This window comes from Jaculus jaculus, chromosome 8, assembly GCF_020740685.1.
Source record: "Jaculus jaculus isolate mJacJac1 chromosome 8, mJacJac1.mat.Y.cur, whole genome shotgun sequence".
Taxonomy (NCBI): Eukaryota; Metazoa; Chordata; class Mammalia; order Rodentia; family Dipodidae; genus Jaculus; species Jaculus jaculus.
This window is the reverse complement of record NC_059109.1, coordinates 80391676-80418593: the sequence shown is the minus strand read 5'-3', so window position 1 is coordinate 80418593 and position 26918 is coordinate 80391676. Positions and strand designations below refer to the sequence as shown.

At 41.6% G+C, this 26918-nt stretch overlaps 1 long non-coding RNA gene across 2 annotated transcripts; it reads right to left on the bottom strand.

The window, feature by feature from the left end:
- Nucleotides 1-19112: 19112 nt before the first annotated feature.
- LOC123462715 lies at nt 19113-26402 on the bottom strand. Of its 2 annotated transcripts, none has more exons than XR_006638480.1 (3): nt 26053-26402; nt 23747-23950; nt 19113-19338 (listed from the first exon to the last, which is right to left on the bottom strand). It is a non-coding gene; the product is annotated as an uncharacterized LOC123462715 (long non-coding RNA). The 2 variants fall into 2 exon arrangements; XR_006638481.1 differs by lacking the exon at nt 26053-26402 and adding an exon at nt 25847-25982.
- Nucleotides 26403-26918: the final 516 nt, after the last annotated feature.

The window sequence follows — 26918 nt, the reverse complement described above, 5'->3', positions numbered from 1 at the left end:
CCTTAGGCTGTGTGGTGCCTTACCCACTCCCTTAATCCTGACAAGGTGGTTAAGATTTCTGGTCTGTAAGGGTTCCGAGTCAGCTTGTGACCAGGTGAGACCCTCCCTTAATGTATAACAGAAAAGTAAACCAAGCCACTATAATTCAAGAAGCAACAAATAACAAACCCAAACTATAGCTTATTTACGAATGGCAAATTTGACCATCCATCTGATTTAACATATGATTTATCTTGATATGGAAGGCGAAATTAGCACTTCTGGTTCAGACATATATACCAGGTTTATTAGGCAGGTACTGACCTGGTGTAATCCCAGTTACCTTTTCGGATGATTTTGGTCTCAGCTGCGCTCTTGATTGGGTCTGTCTTTGGTGCTCTGTCAGTTCAGTAGTCATGGCCAGGTCCCTGGATATCTGTGCTGTTCTTGAGGGCTGGGCACTGGTGGTGGGGAGGGAAGGGAGCTGATGCTGTTCAGTTTGCCCAGTGTTCCACAAAAGTTAAAGGATTATTGGGAGGGACAGGATTCTGCTGAGTCATGGCTTATGCATTTAATTCCAAAATTTGAGATGTGAAGAAAACAGAATCATGAGTTTGAGGCCAGTCTGCCTCCAGGCAATGACAACAGAGCTATCTTAATCCCTAAAGCTATGAAATTAACTTTGGGAACACTTCCATGATGTCTGAAAACAGAGGTGTTAGGTCTTTATTTTGATTAGGCTGTTTTTGAAGAAAACAATATGCAGGTGTCTTAAACTTGTTACCAAAAATTGCTTCCAGTGCTGTTAACATGTTCTGCCTATACTTACAGCTGTTAGATATTTAAAGAAATAAGGTTTTCCTGCTTTCCAGGTTCTAGATATGGCTTACAATGTCACCAGGAAAATAGACCTGAATGTCAGACAGAATGACTTTTTAGCTACTGTGCCATTCTTTAACTGGATATGTTTTGCTCAAGAATAAGGTGAGCAGATCTGTCTGTATCCATGCCTTCTTTCAAGACTTGTGTGACTGTCATTTTTAGTGTTTAATAACCATATGTAGAAGCCAAAGCCAATTAAAGATATCAGAGCTAAAAGAGCAACCAATTTTTTGTATCCTGCTCTCTCAGGCCACATAAGTCCAGAAGATGAGAAGACACTTATAACATATCCTAAAACACTGGTAAGTCACCTTTTCTCCTGATCAGAGGGATTATGGTGGCCCAGGGATTGGACTACAAATAGCAGACAGTCTGCAAGAGGAGAGTTAAAACAGAAGGGAAGGTCCACAATGCCCCTAAAGGAAGCCACGTGGCCAGCATGCCCTGACTTATCTTAGTAGATACAAAAACATTGAGCCACAGAACTCCTACAAGGTCCCTAAAAGTCTCTTTTAAAGATGTACAATTCACCTTCAAAACTACATTAATTTAATTTTGACTACCTGCTTGGCCTTAAATACTCAGAAACAAAAAAGTATCACCAGAAACTAAAGTAAAATATGCCTTAAATGTTATATGAGTGTGGTGGTTTGAATAGATGGCCCCCAATATATTCAGTTGTTTATTTGTTTGTAGATTGCATCTGCAGTCACCTGGCTGGAGGCAATGTCACTGGGTGGCTCTTAAGATATGGTGGGGGTTTCAGATTTCAATATAAAGATATGCAGTGTACCTAGCTGGAGTTCCTGAAGTGTGCTGTGGCTTTTGACCTTTAGGCTTGTGCTTCTCCCTCTCTCCGTTTGGCCCTGTGAAGGCAGGCCAGTTTCTTCTGCCATTATAGAACTCCCCCTGGATCTGTAAGCTTAAATAAATATTCCTTCCTCCATAACTGTGCCTGGTCTGGAAGTTCATCTCAGTGAACCTGAAGCTGTCTGCTACAATGAGCAACCATTTCTCACTAAAAATTTTCTTTTTGATAAAATCTGCTCATATTTCAGTCTGTAAACTAACCAATATCTACAGAAACTTTACAACTGGAGACTGGCTCTCAATTTTCCATCCTAAGAAAGGAAATGTTGGTCAAATATCACATATATGTATGTGTGTGTGTGTGTGTGTGTGTGTGTGTGTGTGTGTGTGTATGTGTATACATATATATATATATACATATATATATGTAACTTCTATACTTACCGACAACAAACCATGGTATTTCTCTCCACTCCCCTACTTTCCCCTTCATAACTCTGCTTTCTGTCATATACCCTCCCTCTCTCCATTAGTCTCTCTTGTAATTTAATGTCATCATATTTTTCTCCTATTATGAGGATCTTGTGTAGGTATTGCTAGGCACTGCGAGGTCATGGATATCAAGGCCAATTTCTGTCCAGACGCTTGTATGTAAGGAGTAGTACCCTTCCTTTAGCTCTTACATTCTTTCCACCACCTCTTAACACAATGGAGCCTGAGCCTTGGAGGATGTGAGATGTTTCAGTGTCGGACACTCCTCTATCCCTTCTTCTTAGCACTATGTTGCTTTTTGGGTCATCTCAGTCATCACTGCTATTTGAAAAGAGAAGCTTCTCTAACTAGAAGTGAGAGTAGCATTAATATATGAATACAAACATTAACTGTAGTACTTTCAGGACAATTTGGTGAGAATAATATATATATTTATCTACACAAGAGCAGGTTTTATACCTCTAAGGCTCATGACCTCCCTTGCTATTGGCTTTTGATTAGGTTTTCAGTATAAGCCATCTATTCCCTCCCATATTCCCTCCCTTTGGTCCAATTAAAGAACAGTTGGTTTCCTCCAGAGCAGATATGCCACTAGTACATTTGTTCAGTCATTTGGCCTGTTTGACCAAATAAGAGGCATCAAGTGTCCACTGTTTTCACCACTGATGACTTCTGTCTCCCATAAGCATACAGTGCAGCTTTTTCTAGCTCCAGTTGGCTGGGCTACAGGGGGAAGTTTTTCTGCTCAGCACCAACTTTATTTCTCAGTGACTTTGCCACTCAGGCATGTGAAGTCTTAAGCAATAGGGTCTTACCATCTCTTTCTCATGGGAAACCAAGGGCCTTGACAATACCCTGTAGTGTTTTTGGAGGCAATAGGGCCCTTCCTGGCCAACAACTCACTGAAATGTATTCCATCCCTGGCACTGAAAATTTTCTAGTAACAATCTATGGTTTCTGGATGTGTCATTATTCAAGAAAATAGATTTTCATATGTCTTATTCAGAATATCTTAAATTTTGATTGTCCCTCCCTCCACACTCTTCTTTTATGCTATCTCTTCCCCTAACCTCGCTTAGGCCTTTCCACTCCCTGTAATATCTTGTTATTATTACATATATACAATACTATCACCTAAAGACCTTCCCTGTCCTCCCTCTCTTATAGCCTTTTTCTAGCTTATGGGCCTCTGCTACTGATTTTTGGTTCCAGCTCACACACAACTCTATATATTTGTAGTTATGATACACATATGAGAGAGAATATGCAATGTTTGACTTTTGGGCCTGGGTTACCTCACTTAGTATAATCTTTTTCAGATCTATCTATTTCCCTACAAATTTCATAATTTCATTTTTCTTTACCACTTATTAAAATTCCATTGTGTAAATGTACCACATCTTTATTGTCCATTCACTTGTTGAGGGACATCTAGGCTGGTTCCATTTCCTAGCTATTGTGAATAGAGCAACCATAAACATTGTTGTGCAAGTATCTCTAAGGTAATGAGAAGAGTCATTAGGATATATGCCTAAGAGTGCTATAGCTGGATCATATGGTAGATCTATTTTTAGCTGTCCCAAGGACCTCAACATTGATTTCCACAATGGTTGTATCAGATTACATTCCCACCAACAGTGTAGAAGGGTTCCTCTTTTACCGCATCATTGCCAACATTGTCACTTGTTTTCTTGATGGTAGCCATTCTGACAAGAGAGGGATAGAATCTCAAGGTAGTTTTAATTTGCATTTACCTGATGGCTAAGGATGTAGAACACTTTTTTAGATGTATTTACACCATTTGTATTTCTTTGGGTGAGAACTCTCTATTTACTTCCAAAGCCCATTTTTTAATTGGGTTGTTTGATTTCTTATTGTTCTGTTTTTTGAGTTCTTTGTACATTCTGAATATTAATCCTCTGTCAGATGTGTATCTGGCAAAGATCTTCCATGATTATGTAGGTTTTTTCTTTATTCACAGTGTCCTTTGCTTAAAAAAAAAAAAAAAAAAAAAAACAAGCTTTGTAATTTCATTAGATCCCAGTGGTTGATAAATGGTTTGATTTTCTGAGCAATTAAGGCTATATTCAGAAAGTCATTACCTCGGCAAATATGTTGAAGGGTTTCCCTTACCTTTTCCTCTAGCTGTTTCAGGGTTTCAGGTCTGGTATTAAGGACCCTGATCCACTTGGACTTGATTCTTGTGCATGCAGAAAGACAAGAATCTATATTCATCCTTCTACATATAGATATCCAGCACCACTTGTTTAAGAGGCTGTTTTTTCTCAGTGAATATTTTTGACATTTTTGTCAAAAATCAGATGGCTGTAGCTGCCTGGATTAACATCTAGGTACTATATTGTGTTCCAGTGATCTACATGTCTGTCTTTGTGCTAATTCCATGCTGGTTTTGTTTCTATGGCTTTGTAATATAGCTTAAAATCAGGTATAGTAATACCACCAGCCTTACTTTAGTGGCTCAAAATTGTTTTGGCTATTTGAGGTTTTTTTTGTGCTTCCAAATGTATTTTAGGATTGTTTTTTTCTATTTCTATGAAGAATGCCATTGGAATATTAATGGGGATTGCCAATGTGTAGTTACTTTGGGAAGACTGACATTTTCACAATATTCATTCTTCCCATCCAAGAACGTGGGATGTCTTTCTATTTCCTTGTGTCTTCTGCAATTTCTCACTTGAGTATTTTAAAATTCTCATTGCCGAGACCCTTCCCTTCCTTGGTTAACTTTATTCCAAGGTACTTTTTTTTGAGTTGTGAATGGGAGATACTCCCTAATTTTATCCTTATCATGTTTGTTGTTAGTAGGAGAGCTGCTGATTTCTGTGTATTTATTTTGCATCCTGCTACATTGCAAACAGTGTTTATGAGCTCTAACAGTTTGCTGGTAGAGTCTTTAGGGTCTTTTATGTATAGAATCATATCATCTGCAAATAATGATAATTTGATCTCTTCCTTTCTAATTTGTATCCCTTTTATGAGTGTCTCTTGCCTAATTGCTATAGCTAACACTTCCAGTACTATATTTAATAACAGTGGGGACAGTGGACACCCTTGTTTTGTTCCTTAATTTAGTGGAAAAGCTTCAAGTTTTTCTACATTTAGTATTATGTTGACTGTAGGTTTGTCATAAACAGAATTTATTATGTTGAGATATGTTCCTTCTATTCCCAGTTTCTATACTTTTATCATGAAGAGATGTAGGATTTTGTCAAATGCCTTTTCTGCATCTATTGAGATGATCATGTAATTTTTGTCCTTCAGACTGTTTATATGATGTATTACATTTATTAATCTGCATATGTTGAACCATCCATGTGTCCATGGCATAAAGTAAACTTGGTCGGGGTAAATAATCTTTTTAATATATTCTTGTATTCTCTTTGCCAATATTTTCTTCACAATTTTTGCATCTATATACCTGAGGGAGATTGGTCTGTTATTTTCTTTTTTTGTTCCATCTTTGTCTGGTTTTGGTATGAGGGTGATGCTGGCTTCATAGGAGTTCAGTAGAATTCTTTCCTTTTCTATTTTATGGAAAAGTTTGAGAAGCATTGGTGTTAGTGCTTCCATGAAAGTATGGTAAAATTCACCAGTGAATCCATCTGGGACTGGGATTTTTTAGTTGGGAGACTTTTTATAACAGCTTGGATCTCCATACTTGTTATAGGTCTGTTGAAATGGTTTATCTCATCTTGATTTAATTTTGGTAGGTCATATGAATCAAGGAAATCATCCATTTCAGATTTTCAAACATAGAGGCACAGATATTGTTAAAGTATGTCCTTATAATTTTCTGAATTTCTTTGATCTCTTTTGTAATGGTGCCTTTTTCATCTCTAATTTATTAATTTATATCTCTTCTCTCTTTCTTCTGGCCAGATTTGCTAAGAATTTATCAATCTTGTTTGTCATTTCAAAGAACCAACTCTTTGTTTCACTGATTCTGGTTTTTTTTTTCTTTTGCTTCTATTTCATTAATTTCTGCCTTAATCTTTATAATGTTTATTATTTCTTTCCTTCTACTGATTTTTGGTTTGTTTGTTCTTCTTTTTCCAAGGCTTTAAGGTGAAGCATTGAATTGTTTACTTGTTGTAGCAGTCAGGTTTGCATTGCTGGTAGAAATCACCCAAATAAGACCAGCTTCTGGGAAAAAGAGGTCTATTTTGGCTTACAGGCTGAAGGTAAACATCCACAATAGCAGGAGAAAACGATGGCATGAACAGAAAGTGGACATCACCCCCTGTCCAACATAAGGTGGTCAATAGCAACAGGACAGTGTGCCAAACACTGGCAAGGGAAACTGGCTATAATACCCATAAACCCGCCCCCAATAATACACTCCCTCCAGGAGTCATTAATTATGAAATCTCCATCAGCTGGGAATCTAGCATTCAGAACACCTAAGTTTATGAGGGACACCTGAATCAAACCACAACATTCTGCACATTACGCCCCTGGCCCTGATAAAGTGTTTCCCATACATGATGTAAAACGTATTCAGTCCAACTTTAAAGTACCCATAGTTTTTATCAATTCAAATGATGTTCAAACTTCCCATAATCCAAGATCTTTTAAACTGAGCCATAATACTAAACAAATAACCTCAAAAAACCCATAATAGCACAGAATAAACATTCACACTGCAGAAGATGGCATTGGACATAGCAAAGAAATACTCAAGCAATTTAAACAGGGCAAATACCAAACTCTGTAGCTCCAAGTCCAACAACTCTAGTTAGTAACAAATCTCCCAGTTCAATTACTCTAACCAGCAACAAGTCTCTGGTACTCCAATTACACACCTCCAGCTAGGCTACTCACAGTCCTGGAAAACTTCATTGGGGCCTGCAACTTTCCTCAGCAACCATCTCGTGGTCCTGGCATCTCCACTGGATCTCCACTGCAATCCATGGTACATCCTCATGGCCCCATGGGGTATCCATGCATGCATCCAGCAAACCTGTTTCATACTGCCCATGGCTATTTCCAAAACATAAGACCATGTTGTAAACTCAATGACCCTCTTTCCTGCATTTCTTACACTCCACAAAGCAGGTAGGGTGCCAAATTGTTAATCCAGGAGGGAATAAAGCAGACTTGGAAGAATAGGACACTCCTTGAGCATTTGGGCCCCTTCAAGAGTCTAAATTCTTCCTGTTGCCACTACGCAGTTCAGCTAGCCTAATTGCAAAGGTTATAATCTCTTAATTGCAGGTGAACAGGCAGTAGCTCACCTAAAGATCTTTCCTTCTGTGCCATATCACTCTAATCACACCAGTTAATTTCTATGCAAAGCAACCCTGCACAACTTCTCAGGACACAGGCATAACAGCAAGCTTTCCACACAAACTGCTAGCCCAATCCAGACAAAGCTCTTTCTCACCCTCATAAACCAAACCTCACAGTCCATAGTTCCTACTGCATTCAGGTCTTTCAACTCTGACAAGAATAGTCCATCAAGCTGTACTTACAGCACTGCAAGGCATCTCTTAGACCAAGGTTTCAACTCCTTCCACATTCCTCTTGAAAACCAGCTCCAAAAGGCCAAAGCCACACAGTCAGGTTTCCAGCAGCAACCCCACTCCTCGGTACCACTTTACTGTTGCAGTCTGGGTCGCATTGCTGGTAGAAATCACCCAACCAAGAGCAGCTTCTGGGAAAAAGAGGTTTATTTGGCTTACAGGCTCGAGGGGAAGCTCCACGATGGCAGGGGGAAAACGATGGCATGAGCAGAGGGTGGACATCACCCCCTGGCCAACATAAGGTGGATCACAGCAACAGGAGGGTGTGCCAAACACTGGCATGGGGAAACTGGCTATAAAGCCCATAAGCCCGCCCCCAACAATACACTCCCTCCAGGAGGCATTAATTCCCAAATATCCATCAGCTGGGAACGTAGCACTCAGAACACCTAAGTTTATGGGGGACACCTGAATCAAACCACCACAGGCAATTAAATGGTTGAGAAGAATTGGAAAGTAGGGGTCTAGAGAGCAATATGGTGGGTGTGATGGTTTTGTTGTTAACCTAATCTGTTTAGGAATCCACAGACATTCCTCTTGAGTGGTGCATTGAGACCATTGATAGTAAGAGTTATTATTAAAAGGTATGCATTTATTCTCACCATTCTTCTTATTTTGTAATGTTTCCTGTTTCCCTTTACTCATTTATTTTAACTGTATTTGAGTTTGGTTTATTTTTTCCTATTTCCTCGTCTGTGTGTTTTGCTTTCTCTTCAGCGTGAAGAATTACTTCAAGTCTTTTCTGTAGAGCTGGTTTAGTTATCATAAATTCTTTCAGCCTGTTTTTATTGTGGAATGTCCTTATTTCTCCATCAATTTGGATAGATAGCTTTGTAGGGTAAAGTATTCTTGGTTGATAGTTGTTATCTTTCAGAACTTGGAATGCATTATTCCAAGCCCTTCTAGCTTTTAAAGTTTGTGTTGAGTAATCTGCAGTTACTCTGATAGACTTGCCTCTGTAGGTGTTTTTTTCTCTCTAACTGCTTTCAGTATATTTTCTTTGGTTTGTGTGTTTAGTAGTTTAATTATAACATTGTAAGGAGAGGTTCTATCCAGGTTTTGTCAGTCTGGTTTTCTAAAAGCTCCTTGTATCTGTATTGGCACTTCTTTCCCAATTTGAGGAAAATTTTCTTCTATGATTTTGTTGAAAACATCTACTATGTCTCTGCATTGAAATTCTTTTGGCCCTTTTTTGTTTTGTTTTGTTTTTTTTTTTTTTTGGTTTTTCAAGGTAGAGTCTTACTCCAGCCCAGGCTGACCTGGAATTCACTATGGAGTCTCAGGGTGGCCTCAAACTCACGTCAATCCTCCTACCTCTGCCTCCCAAGTGCTGGGATTAAAGGTGTGCACCACCACGCCCGGCTCTGTGCCCTTAATTCTTTTTTTTTTTTTGTTTTTTGTTTTTTTGAGGTAGGGTCTCACTCTAGTCCAGGCTGACCTGGAATTCACTATGTAGTCTCAGGGTGGCCTCAAACTCACAGCAATCCTCCTACCTCTGCCTCCCGAGTGCTGGGATTAAAGGCGTGCGCCACCACGCCCGGCTTCAGTGCCCTTAATTCTTATGTTTGATCTTTTCATAGTTTTCTGGCTATCTTGACATTCCCATTCATACCTTCCTATTAGCTTGTTCTCATCTTTGTTGGACTGTATTATATTTGCCACCTAGTATTCTACATTAGATATTCTGTCCTCTCCTTCATCCATTCTACTGGTGAGACTTTCCATGGAGTTTTTTTATTTCAGACTGTATTCTTCAGAACTAGAATTTCAGTCAGGTTTTTTCTTCAGTATTTCTGTTTATTTACTCATATCTTTTAATGACCTCCTTATTTCATTAAGCTGGTTTCCTATGTTCTCTTTCAGTAGTTTGTTTTCTTCTTTAATTCCTTTGTTTTCTTCTTTGATCCCTTTAATTTCTTCTTTGATTTCTTTGAGTATATATATACAATCTTTTTTTTTTTAAATCTTTGTCAGGCATTTCATCTAAAACAGTCTCATTGGTGATCATTTCTGATGCATTCATAATTTTTGGTGGGACTGTATTGTCTTGATTCTTTGAGTTTCTTGTATTATAATGTAATGACTTTTGCATCCTGAATTGATTTGATGCTTGGGTTTTCTACTAATTGCAGTGTTCTTTGATGTAGCAATCCATATATACTTTATATACTTTCAGGATATGAATTTAAGGTGCCATGTGTAGCTCTTGTACCCCTATCAAGCTGCATAAATAATCCTAGGTGTTGAGTTTGCTTGTTAAGCAAATTGTAAACTTCAACAAGCACCATACACAATAAAAACCAGTACAAAGTATGCAATTGTGGGAATTAAAACAAACAGATAGTCTTTATAAAGCCAAAATCCCTAAGGGTGTGGGTTGTTCTACACTCTTAATCTTGTCAGTTGGGAGGTAGAGTTTTCTGTTCTCAATTGAGTTCCAGGTCTGCCTGGATCTGGATCAGACCCTGTCCCTAATGACAGAAGCAAAAGACAGAAGCCCTGTAAATATGAGACCATCAAAGGCAACAATATTCAACCCCCAAATACAGCTTATTTAAAAATGGTAAAGCCAACCAAGAATATATAACCCATAACCTACCCTGATATGGAGAGATTAGCTCTTCCAGTGCAGGCCTATGTACCTGGTTTTTGTTTGTTTGTTTGTTTGTTTTGTTTTGTTTTGTTTTTTGTCAGTCGGCCCATTACCTTTTGGGGTAGCTTCCAATCTTACCTATGCTGAGTACCTATCTTGATCCCTCCATGTTGTGCTGTGGAGCTGGAGCTCTGATCAGCTGTGCTGGCTGTCCTGCCACTGGGGGCTGAATGCCTGAGGTTCCCAGTTCTGATGGTTAGGGGATGGGAGAGTTCAGACATTGCTTCTACAGTTTCACCTGTATCCCTTCCAGTAGCCCCTTAGTTGATCTTCAGATTTCTTAACTTTGCAAGAAGGATGATGAAGTTAAAAATCCCCTTGTTTGTTCTCTGCTGCTGCTGCTTGGTGCCCTGCTCAGGCTCAGGTGCCACACATTGGTGGGCCGCAAGCAACTCAGTAGGATTTCGTTCATTTTCCTCCTTTCTGGTGCATCTTGGTCTCTCTGGTCTCTCCACTATATCTCAGAATAACCTACACTTCGTCACTTTTCAGAAGAAGAGTGTATTTTGTAATAGTTTTGCTTAAATCCCTTTTTAGACTGGTTTGGTGTGGCTCCTATTCTGCCATCTTACCTGGTAATCTCCACCAAATATCTTTTTATCAGTCTCTAGAACTTACCTGGGAGTGGTCCCACAGTGTGGTTTTAGCCATCCTAACAGCTATTGAGGTACCTAGAATCAAATCCAAGATTTATCACTCTTCAGTAATTCCTTGAAGAGCAAAAACAAAGAGAAAACTGAAGGTGAGCCCAATAAAACAGACACAGATAAGTCTGTTTCTCTTCCATCATAAAATATGTCATATTTTCTGTCTTTACTGTTGTTCAGGTTTCTCTTTTTACCTGTCTATAATGAGGATGAAAATTCATTTCTTGTATGGACCCAAGAATATACACAAGATAGCAATCAGAACAACTGCTGGGTCTGTGGGCTCCTACCCACTTCCAGTACCCCTGAGCTCCCATGGTATTTCCTCTTTAAAAAGATAACTGGAACCAATTACAAAATACATTAACCATTCAAGAACTAGTTCTACCACCTTAGTTCAGGCTACTGAGTGGGACTTTCTCAGTGGTTTATTAATTCCACCCAGAATAAAAAAAAAAAAAGGCACAGAAAGAACCTATCAAGAGGGGAGAGTGATAAAGCCCTACAAAAGTATGTTGGGGGCTGGAGAGATGGCTTAGCGGTTAAGCGCTTGCCTGTGAAGCCTAAGGACCCCGGTTTGAGGCTCAGTTCCCCAGGTCCCACGTTAGCCAGATGCACAAGGGGGCGCACGCATCTGGAGTTCGTTTGCAGAGGCTGGAAGCCCTGGCACGCCCATTCTCTCTCTCTCCCTCTATCTGTCTTTCTCTGTGTGTCTGTAGCTCTCAAATAAATAAATACATAAAATTAAAAAAAAATACATTTAAAAGTATGTTGGCCCCTTCACTAATAGTCCTGGTCACATGATAAAAATAAAACAACCATATATATCAAGAAGATGTGTTTTCAACTCTTGGCTAGATATGACTCCAACCACAGGTCACTTAAGTTTGAAAGCTCCCTCATGCTCAAACAACAAAATCACACTTGTTCAAAATATTCCAGTGACATTTCATGTCCAGGATGGGATCCTCCTGTCTTATGTAAAAATATGATTATCCTTCACCCATTAGAATAGTTTGCCACAGAATGGATCTGTTTTTTATTAATTATGCACACAGTGTGGTGTACACAGCCATGTTGGTACCATTGTTAGCCTCCTTCCTGTTCTCCCCCCTCCACAGGGACCCTCCCCATTGGGGAATGTGCATGTATTGTGGGGTTAGCCATCAGTTATGGGGAAGAGGCAATGTCTCTGTGCATAATGCCCCAATATGTGGCTCTAACAATCATTCCACCTCCTCTTCTGCAAATTTCCCTGAGTTGTGATGGGTTCGTTTTAGATCTACTTCAGTGATGAGGTCTTGGGAGCCTCTGTGTCTCTGGATATCTGGTTTGGCAGGAGTTAAGTGTTGTTGGTGTCTATCTACTTTACCCTTGTGCTGGTACCAGGTTCATCAAGAAAGCAGCCCACTCTTGCTCATTTCCTCAATTACTCTTGGTTTCAGTCGGGGCCCTGGTGAGGTGCAATGGACTGATTCACTCCTCAGGGATCTGTGCCCATTTGAAAAAGAGAAGCAAATTCTCCAATGGAGAATGAAGTCAGCACCAGATAAATGGGATAACTATTATTATTTTAGAGAGGTTACTCTTGTAACCCACAATTGGTGGGAGCTTGATAATGGAGAGTGAGCTCATTTTTTGGATATGGTTCTGCCTTTTTTCCCAGCTCCAGCTATGGGTTCCATTCCACTGAGCAATCAGTTAGCCAAATCAAGAACAGTAGGTTACCCACCATGACTGTATGCCACTATTGCACTTTTTTGAGCATCATGTCAGGTTGTTTGCTGCTGAGTAGCTTAGACCACGAGTTGCTTGAACAGATGTTGGTCATTTTCCCTCAGTCACTCATGTAGCACCTTCTGGCATGAGATGAGCATTAGCTCGTTATCTGGGGAATGACTCTCTTCTAGATTCCATCCAGTTGTCTCTGTGTTCCTAGCATAAGGTGTCTTCAGCAGTAGGGTCTTACCACTAAACTTTGGTGGTTCATCAAGTACTCTGAAAGAAATCTGTCTTATTTTGGGAAACAATGTAAGTCTCTCTGATCAACAGCTCATTGTGGATGTGAACTACATGCTGGTACTGGGAGTTACAAGCCAGCACCAAGAAAAAGAAGGGGGGAAAAGGTAGGCAAGAGAGAGAGAGAGAAATAAACAGGAGGAGATTAATGTTAGTCTTCATCATACCCTCTCCAGGGCCCTGTAATTCAGGTGTTCTCTCTGAGGGTATGATGAAGGTTTGACCATTTATTCTGTCTTTTAGGATGTAGAATTTTATGGCACCATTTCCATTTGGGTCCAGTTTTTTGTCCCCCCCACCACCACCCCTACCCCTATCCCACCCCACTCTCCCTATTGTCCAGTCCTCGAGATGCTTATTAGGTAAGTCAGCATCTTGGGCAGATTCCAGTTAGGAGCCACAGATGAGTGAGACCATGTGGCCATTATCTTTGTGTGATTGCATCTACTGAAATTATCATGTGGTTTGTGTGTTTAAGCTTATTTATGTGGTGTATTACATTGACAGATTTCCATATGTTGAACCACCCCTGGATTCCTGGAATGAAGATAACTTGATCAAGGTGGATAATACTTTTGATGTGTTTTTGAATTTCGTTTGTGAGGATTTTGTTTAGGATCTTTGCATCTAAGTTCATCAGGGAAATAGGCCAACAGTTTTCTTTTCTTGTGGCACCTCTGCCTGGTTTTGGTATTAGGGTGATAGTAGCTTCATAGAAGGAGTTGGAGAGCACAATTTGTGAAAAATTGGTTTCATTTCTTCCATGAAGATTAGATAGAATTCAGCTGAGAAGCCATCTGGTCTTGGACTCCTCTTTTTTCAATCTCAATGGGTATGATAGGGTTTTTTAGGAGATTGATCTGCTCTGAGTATAGTTTTTGTAGGTGGTATGTGTCCAGGAATTCATCCATTTCCTCCATATTTTCCAGTTTTCTTGAGTAGAGGTTTTTTAAATAAATCCTTATGATTCTCCCAATTTCACTTATGCCTGTTGTGATCTCTCCTTTTTCATTTCTAATTTTGTTAATTTGAAGCATCTCTTTTTTTTCCCCCATTGATCAAATTGGCCAAGGGTTTATCAATCTTGTTTATTTTTTCAAAGAGCTAGCTCTTTGTTTCATCAATTTGCTTAATTGTTTTCTTAGTTTCCAATTCATTAATTTTTGCTCTGATCTTAATTATGTCTTTCTGTCTGGAGCTTTTGGGGTTGGATTCTTCTTGTTTTTTCCAGTGCCTTTAGTTGGATGGTTAGGTTATTGATTGGGGATCTCTCTGTTTTTGTTATAAAGGCGTTTACTGCTATGAATTTTCCCCTGAGGACCGCCTTCATTGTGTCCCATAAGTTTTGGTATGATGTGTTCTCATTGTCACTCATTTCTAGAAATTTTGCAATTTCATTTTTTATTTTGTTCACTACCCATTTATTGTTTAAAAGTGTGTTGTTCAGTCTCCAGGAGCTGATGGAGTTCCTGGTGCATCTCTTGTTATTAATTTCTAGCATTACAGCATTATAATCTGGTACCATGCAGAAAATTATATCAATTTTCCTAAACATATGGAGGCAGGCTTTATGGCCCAGTATATAATCTATTTTAGAGAAGGTTTTATAGGCTTCTGAGAAGAATGTATAGTCTGTGGATTTTAGGTAGAATGTTCTATAGATGTTCATTAGGTCTAATTTATCTATGGTTTTGTTGAGCTCTCTCACTTCCCTGTTAATTTTCTGTTTGGATGTTCTATCTATTGATGATAGTGGAGTATTGAGTCCCCAACAATGGTGGTGTTGGTGGTTGTTTCTGTTTTGTTGTCAAGTAGGTTTGGTTTTATTAATTGTGGTGCGCCTGTGTTTGGTGCATAAAGATTGATGATTATGATATCCTCTTGTTGGATCGTTCCCTTCATAAGTAAGAAGTGGCCTTCTCTGTATTTTTGGTTACTTTTGGTTTGAGGTCTATTTTATCTGATATAAGTATACCTACACCTGCTTGCTTCTTATTTCTGTTTGCTTGGAATATCATTTTTTTATCCTGAGGAGGTATCTGTCTTCAGTGATGAGGTGAGTTTTTTGAAGACAGCAGATTGAAGGGTCTAATTTTCTGATCCACCCTGTTAGCTTACACCTCTTGATGGGTGAATTAAGGCCATTAATATTTAGGGTAATGACTGTGAGGTTTGATTTAATCCTTGCCATATTGTGGTAGTTCATGTGGTTTGGTGTTTTCTTGGACTTTTTAGGTTTTTCTGTGCCTTCTCTGAGTTTGGTTATTGTGATCTGCTTCTTTTTGTATGTGTTATATTATTTATTTGAGAGTGACAAACAGAGAGAAAGAGGCAGATAGATAGAGAATGGGCATACCAGGGCCTCCAGCCATTGCAAATGAACTCCAGATACATGCCACATTGTACATCTGGCTTACGTGGTTCCTGGGGAATCAAGTCTCGAACCAGGGTTCTTAGGCTTCACCGGCAAGTTCTTAACCTAAGCCATTTCTCCAGCCCATGATCTGCTTCTTGTAGACAGTTGAAGTTGGTTATTTCATTCTTCTGTGTGGAGAATTCCCTGAAATCCTCTGCAGGTTTGGCTTTGTGTTCATACAGTTGTAAAGCTGAGTTTTATCATGGAAAGTTTTTCTTTCACCATATATTATGAGGGATACTGTTGCTGGGTAGAGTAGTTTGGGTTTGAAGCCATAGGTTCTTAGATTTTGCCATGTTCCATTCCAGGCCCTTCTGGCTTTCAGGGTTTCCATTAAGAAGTCTTAAGTAATTCTGATGGGATTATCTTTATGTGTAATGTGTTATTTCTCCCTAGCTGCCTTTAGGACTTTCTCTTTAGTATTAATTTTTAGAGTCTTAATGATAATGAATTTCTTTTTTGGTCTAGTCTGTTTGGAGTTCTGTTACCTTCTTGTAACTTGATGGAACTTTCTTTTTTTTTTTTTGGTGGGAGAAACTAGGGAGGGTGAATCCTAGCCTCCTGGCTTGGGTTTGTGCATGGAGGGGAGTGGTCTGTGGACATCTCTGGTGGCAGTCAGGGAAGTGCTAGCCTGCTGACCTGGGTCTGTGTACGGAGATGGGAGATAGCAGCAAGTGGGACTGCATTCACTCATGGAGGTCCCCTGGAGCAATGCTTGCCTGCTGGCCTGCGTCAGCACACTGGGGTGGGGGAGCAATGGAGTTCTGTGGAGCTCTGCAGTGGCAAGAAAGCCTTGGGGGGGTGCAGACCTGCTGGTGTGGGTCCACACATGGGGTGGGGGATGGCAGAGGTGAGTGCAAAGGAGTATGGCAGTCCCTTTGGGGGATGTTAGCTGGCTGGCCTGGGTCCACACTTGGGGGTGGGGGGGGTAGCGGTGAATGGGACAGGCATTTGGGAGCTTGGAGGCACACGTGGAACTATGCTAGCCTCCTGGCCTGGGTCCTCTTGCCTGCAGTTAGTGCAGGAGGAACTGCAGCTGGGACTATGGTTAGGATGGCTGGATTGGGAGACTGGTGGGCTACCTGAGAGGGTGGGAATCAATGAATTCCCTACTTTTCTCCTCAGCACCCTCCCACTGGAGGTCTTCTAGAGTCTGCCCACCCATAGAAGACCCAATGAACCCTAAACATCTTTCCTTTCCTCCCCCAGGAGGTGTCACATGGTTAGGCAGACACCATCTTGACCAGAAGTCCCTACTGAACGGATCTTGAGGCCAAGAATGCATTGGGCAGGCCCTAATGGCATCCAGTGGCTCTGTGACACTAACCTTTGTCCCTACATACCCCATGATAAATTGGAAGATATATTCTATGATTTCCTCAGATGTAGGGGGGACATGTAAAAGCCCTATATCAGCTTGACAATTCATCTATGTCACAACACTGATGGATCCAAAGTGTTTTTCATTGGTATAATTATTTAGATTTCATTTTTATCCCATTTATGTCCAGAAGATGTCATCTGACATATAGAAACTCTCACTAAAGGATTTAAATGGCACTGCTTAAGGAATCTCCCTTCTTAATTCTGAGGTCCAAATGCTGAGATACACAAAATTGAATAGCTTTAGACATCCTCACAGAAGCTCAGGGTGGCACATGTCCCATATCAAGGTTGCTATATTCCTGATAACTCTACTAATGTCTCATCTGCCTTACAAGGTCTATAAGAACAGACTCGGACTATGCCAGGCATCACTGTGCCATTTGTTGAACAGTTCAGAGTTTTCATGGTAGAAAGAAATTATACCTGTTATAATCCTAATAGTAATTCTGTTAATCTTTTGACCTTGTATAGTCTACTTGTGTTTTAACTATGTCTCCTCTCATTTATAGTCAGCCCACACTCAGATGATCCTGCAACAATCTGACTCCATCTATGTGGGTCTCTTTGATGGATCTGTAAAGCCTGAAAACTCACAAGAATGGGAACCTTAAAGAAGCTATTCACTTGCCACTTCTTATATGGTTATTGACCATCCCTACCTCAAAATATTAAACATTCCATACTTCAAGATGAAGTGCAATCTTCTATTAGGATGTTACAAAAACTCCTTTAAATCTGTTTCAGGTACAGCTCCAAATTCCAAAAATACAATAGGACATTCTAGTACTCATAAGCTGATCATCAGGCCAGAATGTTCTACCATGGGCTCTTAAATAGCTCTCCCTCCATAGTAATCCTGATTGTTGGGGCCTAACATCACACCCTTATCACCACCAAGCAGTTAAGAGCAGTCATTGCTCTATTTTCCTAATAGCAGATAGGGATTGAAACACTATAGGAGGTAGACAGTGTCCTTGGCTAGGAAGACAGTTATGGATGAAGGTCCATTGGTAGGTGATTATTTTCTAATCCAAGATGGCAAAGGGGATAATCCTATTTCCTTCTTCTTTCTAACCTGGCTGAATTTTCCCACTAGCAGGTTGTCTTGTCATGCTGGTTTGGCTTTCTGGATGGCAGTACTGGATATATCATGGACCCACCAGAGCCTTCATCTTCATTTAAGCTGGCCAGTAATGGACTCATGATGTGAAGCCCTCCCCAATTCAATAAAAGTCCAGGGTCCCCCAGGACTGTGGATTTTCTAACTCTGTAATTTCTTCCTCAATGAGGATACTATATTTTTCCTGCTTTCTTTACCTATTAATTAGAAATAAACTATTTTAAAACACTCTCCTGCCTTTTAATTGGTAAAGAAAATGAATTCAACACCCCTAACAGTATCACTCTTTTTCTGATATTTTCATTATTAATTTTGCTCGTTTTATTGATTTATTGAGGCTGGGTGGCTGCACCTGGTTGTGGAAAGGGGTGTTACTAACTCTGGTAACATTCTCAGAAGCAGGACTGGGTTTCTGCCTCCTCATTGTGATTCCCCCTGCCTGGAAGTTTTGGCTGACTCATTGCTTCTGGGCCTCCATGCCATTTTGAATGATGCCATCTATGTGGTCTATTCCTGGGGAGATGCTAGCAAACAACTGCATGGGTGAAAGATATTCCATGGAAAGGTCTCCTCTAGCAACTGTTTACTACTTTTATAACCTTGGAAGCTGACTGGTGTAGACAACTCCATGTTGCTGGAATGAACTTCTAAATAAACACAGTTTGTGGGAAGTGATTTATTTCAAGCTTACATATCCAGGGGAAAGTTCCATCAGTGGTGGAAAAAGCAGAGAGAAACCATCTCCAGCTAGCAAACACCAAAGGCAATAAGTACAAAAACTGGCATCAAACAGCAGGTGCCCAGCCAGACCTCAGACTTCTCGCTTACATTTTTGGGCTGGAATTCATACCCACTCCCAGTGACATCTTAGGGCTGGACTCCATGATCCACCCCATCCCCCTGTGACGCCTCCTCCAGCCAGATGGCTGGAGATCCAAGTTATAAACTTTAATAATACAATTAAGTCTATGGGGACATATATTCAAACTAGCACATTCTGCCCCTGACCCTGTTGACTCATAATCATCTAACATTGAAAATTTCATTTGGTCCAAATTCAAAGGTCCCTATAGCCTTTACCAACTTTAAGTCCCGTCTGAGATTCAAGACTGTCTCTTAACTGTGAGTCCTGTAAAATTAAAACAAGTTGCATACTTCCAACATATAATGGCACAGAGTAAACTTTTTTATTGCTTTAAGGCATAACAAAGAGGGACCAATGCAAAACTAATAACAGGTAAGTATGAAACATATGCAGTTCAAGTCCAATATCCATAACCAGTGACAAAAGTCTCTGGATTTGCCAACTTTCATCCTTCCAGTTGAGCTGTATAGCCAGGGAAAACTTCCATCTCTAGCCAACAGCACTCCATGGTAGCCATTGCATAGTCCTGGTGAAGGAGAATATGAGAAAGCTAGCCTCTTTTAGCTAGTTTTAGTTAGAGACTGGGACCCAGAGAAAATTAGGAGATGTCACCCCATATAACACCTCACTCTAACATAATAATGGAACTTTTGGCAGAAATGGAACTTGTGTTTGATAGATGACCAAAATTGGCTGGCTCAGGTGGGCTGGCTCTGGGATCTGCCCTCCAAGTTTACAATCCAATTGGAACTTTCCTTTGCCTATAAAGGCTGCTGTCTTATTCCTGTTGCTAGCTCTGTCCTGCTCTGCTCAGCTCCACCCTGCTTTTTTGGCTTTGCTTGGTACTGCCTGTCTATCTTCACTCTGCCACAGGGACAAACATGATTCTAGTTTCCCTTACCCAGCCTGACTGTGTGGGGGGAGGGGGAGAACATAAAACTGTTTCTTGGTCTGAGGGAACTCTTCTGCTTGCCTCTGCTTTATAGTCTGGAGTAACTTCTCACTTTGACTACATGCATGATTTTCCTCTAGTCTCCTAATCTACCACATGTGTATCTCCCTTATACCCCAGATCTACCATGTGGGTTCTTTCACTAACTCTAGGTATGCTACCTATGTAATTTCTTTAAATTCAGGGTAACTATGAATGTAATTTTCTTCATTATTCATTTATCCTCTGGATTTCTTGGTCTCTGCTTTAATATTTTCCATTTTATTTTTCCTAGAGCCCAACCATTTTCCCTGTCAACTTCCCTCCACAGGAAAGCACATGGCAGATGCTATGTGTGTTCCTTCTAAGTCTCCCTACATATATATTCAAGTTCTATCCTTCATATATTTGTGGCTTTACCTCAGTCATTGAAAAACCTCATTTTAACTCCTCTCCATGTTCTTGTGGGTCTTCTCCAGTTTTTTCCCCAAAACCTCAATTTCGCTTAAATGAACCTTATTAACTATGCAGCAATGATGCAGGATTTTAGGTCCAGAGAGAGATTAAATCCCACAAATATGCAGAGACACATAAAGATGGAGGAGATCCCAGTCCTGTGAACCCTGACTTTTGGATTCTTATTCACATTAACAAGGAATTGAAAAATATGGACTCTGAGAAAATAAGTTATGAATTATGAGATTTTAGAGAGAGTTATGATCTGAAGGGGGGATGCTAGCAGGGAAGTCTAAGGCAAAAAGAAATTCTTCCCCCTTGCCTACCTGGAAAGAGGAAGGAGAGATGGAGAAAATCTCCTTCATAGAGAAATCTCCAGGGAAGAAGCCTTTGGAGAAGGTACACACACACATGCATACACATATTCAAGCACACATGTGGAAAGCAAAGCATGGCAGTCCAAGCCAAAAGACCCCCTTCACCTTCACACTCACATGGGGGGGTCAAAAAAGACAAAGAAATAATAAAGGACTTAGGGCTTAAAGAGAGGTCACACAGGTAGTAAAACAGGAAAGCATGCAAAGAAATATATGTAGAAAGCAAGCTGGAAAATACCCAGGTAAAAAGAAATTCTCTCCTGGAAAGGTCAGTGTACAAAGTCAGGAGAGTGAAGAGAGGGCCAAAGAGTTTTAAACAAATAGTTAGGTTTCTTTATATTTATATGGCAAACACCCAACCAGGAGGAGCTTCGTCATCAGACTCAGGTGTATAAGGGAGAGACCTGATGGGTTGGTTGGCTATTTCAGAAGGGACCATCTCACCCAGGTGTACCAGGCCTGGGAAAACTTGAAGAAGCAAGAAGCACTGCTGAGTTGTTGCTTGTTTCCATCTTGAATGAGACTGGATCAGATGTGGGTTTGAGTCCTGCCAGGGCAGGCAAGGTGGTATCCATATTCTCCTTGGGCCTCTGTCCCTGGCTGACTGCCTGTAAAAAGCTGTCTTGCTCCTGTTCCTCCTTCAGTAAAAACATGATCCTGGCATATGGATTATGATGGTTTCTAGGTCATACATCCTGGGTTGAACTTAAAGTCCAGCCTTGACCACTTTCACTGTGATTTGGGGCAGCTTGTTCATCCTAACTATAACTCCATCTCTACATTGTTAAATGTGAAATGATACTGTTATCTATGAGGCAGGATAGAAAGATGGGTAAAATTTTAATAGTGTGGGAATAGGGGAAAAGGCTCTGTTTCCCTGGCTTGGTCTGCTTTTGCTGATGGAAGAAGTCAAACTTCAAACACCACTGATAAAGAAAACCAGAAGATTTCAAACCTCAAGCACCACTGGTGGAGGCCAAATGGCCCACCAAAATAATACATGTTTTCTAAAAGGCATCTTGTAAAGAACAATACATTATGCTCATTAGGGCTAAATGATGTATTTCCAGAGACATCTCAATCAAGGGTGTCATGGACAGTAATTAGGCTTTGTTTACTTAGGAATACTATGATCTATAATGTTTAGTTTTTAGCACTTCCATCTCATTCCCAGGTCTGGAAAGTGTTCCTCATAAATTCATCTTGGTTACCAATTATACTCTTTAGAGAAGAAAGGGATTGTCTCCTAGAAACCTTTAGGGATGTAACTGAGAAAGCTATGGAATGTATTAGAATTGTAGGCACTTAAGCCAACTCTTCTTTGTTTTTTAATTTAACATATTTTATTTATTTGTTTGTTTGAGAAGGAGAAGGAGGGAGAGAAAGAGAGAGAATGGGTGTGCCAGGGCCTCCAGCCATTGCAAACGAACTCCAGATGCATGCGCCCCCTTGTGCATCTGGCTTATGTGGGTCCTGGAGAACTGAACCAGAATCCTTAGGCTTTGCAGGCAAACACCATAACAGCTAAGCCATCACTCCAGCCCCAAGCCAAATCTTCTTTAGAGAAGTCCACACCTGTTTAACAATGTGTATGTTTGTTGTTAATTTCCTGGAAAACCTTTTCTTCCTACCTCCTAATAAAGTTACTAACTCTCTGTTTTCCAATTGGCTCTACCTAAAATTCACTTTGGCATCAGAAGCCTCAGACTCGGGGAATTGGCCTGGCTTGATGGTCCATACAGAGAAACTCCCTAGGCTGTTGGGAGAAGGACAGTTAGGTGGAGAGTGGCTGTAATTTCCATCCCACTTGTCACTGCTGACAATCTGTCTTATGGTGTGAAGGAGTATGCAAGTGAAACAACAAAATGCTTATTATAGAGCTCAAAAACTACAAATAGCTATTATTGTTACTACTGGTAGAATAGTTAATTTGCATTGAATTAGGTACTTTGAAGGCAAATTCTCATTTGATTTCAAATAAAATCCCAACTAAATGGTCTTTTATCAGTTTATACATATGGAAACAGGTCCATCAGCTAGCATGGGATGAAGCTATGGTTCTGATAACTGCAGTTCCCAGAAAGAAGACACACCTACATTGATATTCTGCAAGGATGACTGAATGATTAGAACTTCAATGGCTGTGGAGTGTTGGAGTGTTATAGGGCCAGAGCCAGATTATCTTGAACTATCTTAGCCTGTGACTATTTATTTCCCACCTGTATGTGACCTAACAACCTGTAGTTAGGTAAATCCTTTGGGGATGTACAGACACCTAGCTTCCACCAACTCAAAAGCCAGTAACGTCATGAGATAACATCTGAGGCCTAAAGCAGAGATTTCCCCACTTTGTTATAACATGCCTGCCCAATATACCCACAATGCATTGAAAAGTGTTATGATTTATGACCTCCTTTTTAAACATTTTATTTACTTTATTTATTTACTTGACAGAGAAAGGGGGGAGGAGGGGGGGAATGGGCACACCAGGGCCTCCAGCCACTGCAAATGAACTCCAGACACACGCGACCCCTTGTGCATCTGGCTAATGTGGGTCCTGAGGAATTGAACCTGGGTCCTTTGGCTTTACAGGCAAGCACATTAGTCACTAAGCCATTCCTCCAGCCTGATGACCTTCTTTCTTACATTATGTTACTATAAAAATTGTGTTAATATAAGTTTTATTAATTGTTACCTAAATGGCACATGGAACTTGGAGTAACCTGAATCTGTGTTCTGGGCTATGATCACTAATAGTGGGCACCAGAATGAACATTGTGCCTCACACAGGGCAGGTTATGTAAATATTTATCCTCAGCCACATCCTTGGCTAAAAGTGAGAGCTGTGGTAGTTTGAATGTAAAGTGTTCCCACACCTCACATGTTTATGATTAAGTCTCATACTTGATCCACAGCTGGTGGCACTTTGGGAGGTGGAGCCTTGCTGTCCCTGGGGATGGACCTTGAGATTTATTAGTCCAACTCCAAGCCCAGTACTGAGATAATTTCCACTCAGATATGTGACAGCTTCCTGCTCATGCCTTTCTTTCCCAACCTTGATGAAACTTCCCTTTGAAATTATAAGCCTGAAATAAGCCTTTTCAGCTGCTTCTGGTAGAGTGGTGTTTTGTTCAAGCAACAAGAACGTAACTAGAAGGAGCCACACTCACCTTGACCTTCTCCCAACTGTCAGTTCTCTTTGCCTTCCAAGGAGATAATGCAGTGTCACTGGAGAGAGTGGTGAAGGACTGTGCCCTTCACTGGCTCTAGCTGGCAAAGCTGCTCCCATCCTTTGTCCCATGTGCTTTTTAACACATTGATTAATTAGCAGCCCAGGATGTATTCCCTCCTAGTTGACAGATGCAGAAACTGATCTGGAAAGGACAAAACCAGTATTTGAACCTAGGTCAGTCTGTCTCTTCATCCCCTCTCCCATTGTAGAGGCCCTTGAAGAAAGGCAACATTGAATTTGAGGGGATATGGGAATACTGCAGGTTATTTAACAGGATGAAGTAGAGACAAGAGCCTGAACTGAGAAGGACTCCAGAGTTGGATATGACAAAGCCTTGATTAACAGGCTGGATACAGAATTCCTCACCATCGGCCACAGGGATGGAGGGAGGGTGGCAGGCTCTTGGCTCACATGTGTGTCCTCTACTATCACAAACAAAAGACATGTCTTTCCTTGTTGCAAGGATATAATTGAGTAAGAGTCCCCAGATTTCACATGTGTGGGTACCTCAGCCCATCCTCAGATTCTGAGAATCTGTGCCAGCTTACTGTGTGGCTTAGAGCAAATGCACTTTTCTGGTCTTTTGATTCCTCATCTGTGATCTTCCTGCATCAGGCTACCATGAAGATCCAGTGAAACATGTTGCACAGTGCTTGCTATAGCGTTTGGTATGCAGCAAAGGTTGTTACTGTCATTGCAGGTATTCAAATCCCACAGCCCTCAGATCTTCTGACCCAGACTGTTGCCATGGGGATGGTTACACGATTCATGTTTTAGGAAGAGAAAACATCATAATGAAGGAAGTATTACTCTGATGCCGATGGAGAATGTAAAAGGACACAACAAGTAGTGAAACATGTCCACTGGGAAAGTGGCTTTTGGTAACAAAGATCCCAGTGATCTAATTGATCTCTGTTTGTTCTTCAATATTCATTTCTTCCTTAGGCATCAAAATCCCTAATTTTAAGTTGAGCATGTGCCACCTTTGAATAAATACTAGTTTCCACCTTACCTTCCATCCTGTAGACATGGCATGTGAGTCTGCCCAGTGGAAACTGCTATTTGTGAGTTCTAGAACATGACTTAAATGAAGGGTAAATACCTTATTTCTTTATTCCTCCCTTCTGTATGGAATATGCAATGTGATGGTTATACCTCAAGCAGCTGTCTTGAGCCACATAGTGTGAATTAAAGATGACTACCAATTCTTTCATCCCTCTCATTTACAGAAGAGTTTATTGTCCTTGTGCTTGAGTCTGGGCTACATTGTGGCTTCTTTGAGAAAATATGACAGAAATCGAGTTACTGCCTTCTGCTGATAAGAGCAACTTCATAAGGACCCAAAATACTGTGTGGGCTCAACTGAGACTCTTCAAATGGTGGCACTGCAATTTGGATGGGCAGGATAGGGGTCTGCCCATCTCTGCTCTCCAGCGTCTGGTCTGCTCCCTTTCCTTCTCACTCCTAGCTCCATCTTGTGCTGTGTACATCCCACATGCATGTACAAAGACCCCAGGCTACATGGTGCAGCTTCATGCATGCCCCAGATTCCACATCCCCACTGTCACACCCCAGGTCTGGGATTAGAGGTACCAACACATGATCTATTCATACAAAATATGTTAATAATAATAATAATAAATATTTAAAAAATAAAATAAAATGCATGTTTTCCTTTTCATTTCTCTGTCTCTGCTTTGGATGCTGGACAAAATCTTAAGCATACCTGCCCTCACATACTGGGGCTTTTTCAGCATAAATCGTTGCTTTTACTCTCTCCTTGTCTTGCGTGTGTCTAAATTTTCCATGTTGCGATACAAAGGCCTCAAGAGTAGGAAAATCTAGAACAGCCTCACGCCTAGGATAAAACTCCAGCTCCCTGACAGGGAGCTGTAACAGTTCCAACTGGCTTCTGGTATCTCCAACACCCTTCTTCTGCAGCCCCGTTCCCGATTCAAGGCTAGGCAAGAGCTTCTGAACCTCTCCTGTATGTAATAGTCAAGTCCATTCCTTCACCCCAAGGCTTTGCTTTTGTTACCTCGGCCTGGTGCGTCCCCTTTGCCTGGCTGAATTCTGTCACTGTTTTTCGATCCTCAGCAGGATGGCCCTGTGAATAGAGATGGCTGGCACCCTTTGGGGAGTAGCTCCTACAGGCTGTCTTAAGCGAGGTGGCCTATCACAGTTTCCTGCCCCCCCCCCCCCCCGCCCTACCACGGCAAGAATGGGATTTATCAAAGGCCTCACTTGGGTCCTAATCCAGTTTCCGTCATCTCCTTGGCACCCGGTATGCTGCTGGATATCATTGGCTCGCGAGACTACATGAGCCAACGTGCTCCGTAACCGAGGCTCCCGCAAGCGTTGCACTTGTTTGCTATGGCAACGCTTGTTGCAGTTTGCAGTGATCTTGTCGGCTTTGTCTGTACTTGCGTCTTCCCGCCTGCAGGCAGCCTCGCAGTCGGTCCTGCAAACCTCCGCCCCCCACAGGGCGGGGACGGCGATGGAGAGGCTGCGGCAGGCACCGGCCTGACCCGGGAGCCTGGCGGCAGTTGAATGCGAGGCCTGGGTGGCGATTCCCGGGGTCTTGCTCCTTGGCCGGCCCCACCAGGGCAAGGCGGAAAGAAGGGGGACGCGCAGAGCGTCGTCTGCGTCCAGCGTTCGCGACCCTGGCGCTCCGGGTGCGGGTGCGGGTGCGAGGCCTGGCGGGGGTGGCAGCGGCATTCCGATCCCCGCGCACCCGGGCGGGACGCCGCCCAGGCCGAGCTGGCGTGGGGCTAGGGGGCTGCAGACCACAGACGCGAGGGAGGAGCCCTGCCAGGCCCTGCCTGAACACTTCCCCCCAGGTCTCCACTGCGGGCCGGCTGTTCTAACCTGGCGCAAACTTGTCACAGCACACTGCTGGAGGACTCAGGTTTTCCGTGCCAGGCACAGAGGAGGACTCTGTTAACGTCACCACCATCCTCATCATTTCCCCTTACAGAGCTTATCTAGCCACCTCCACAGGGAAGCTCCTCCCCGCTTGGAGGCAGGCTATGGTAAATGATCTGAGCAGGGAGTTCTGAAATCTGGATTCTAACCCCCCCCCCCCCCCCCCCCCCCCCCGGCTGTTTAAC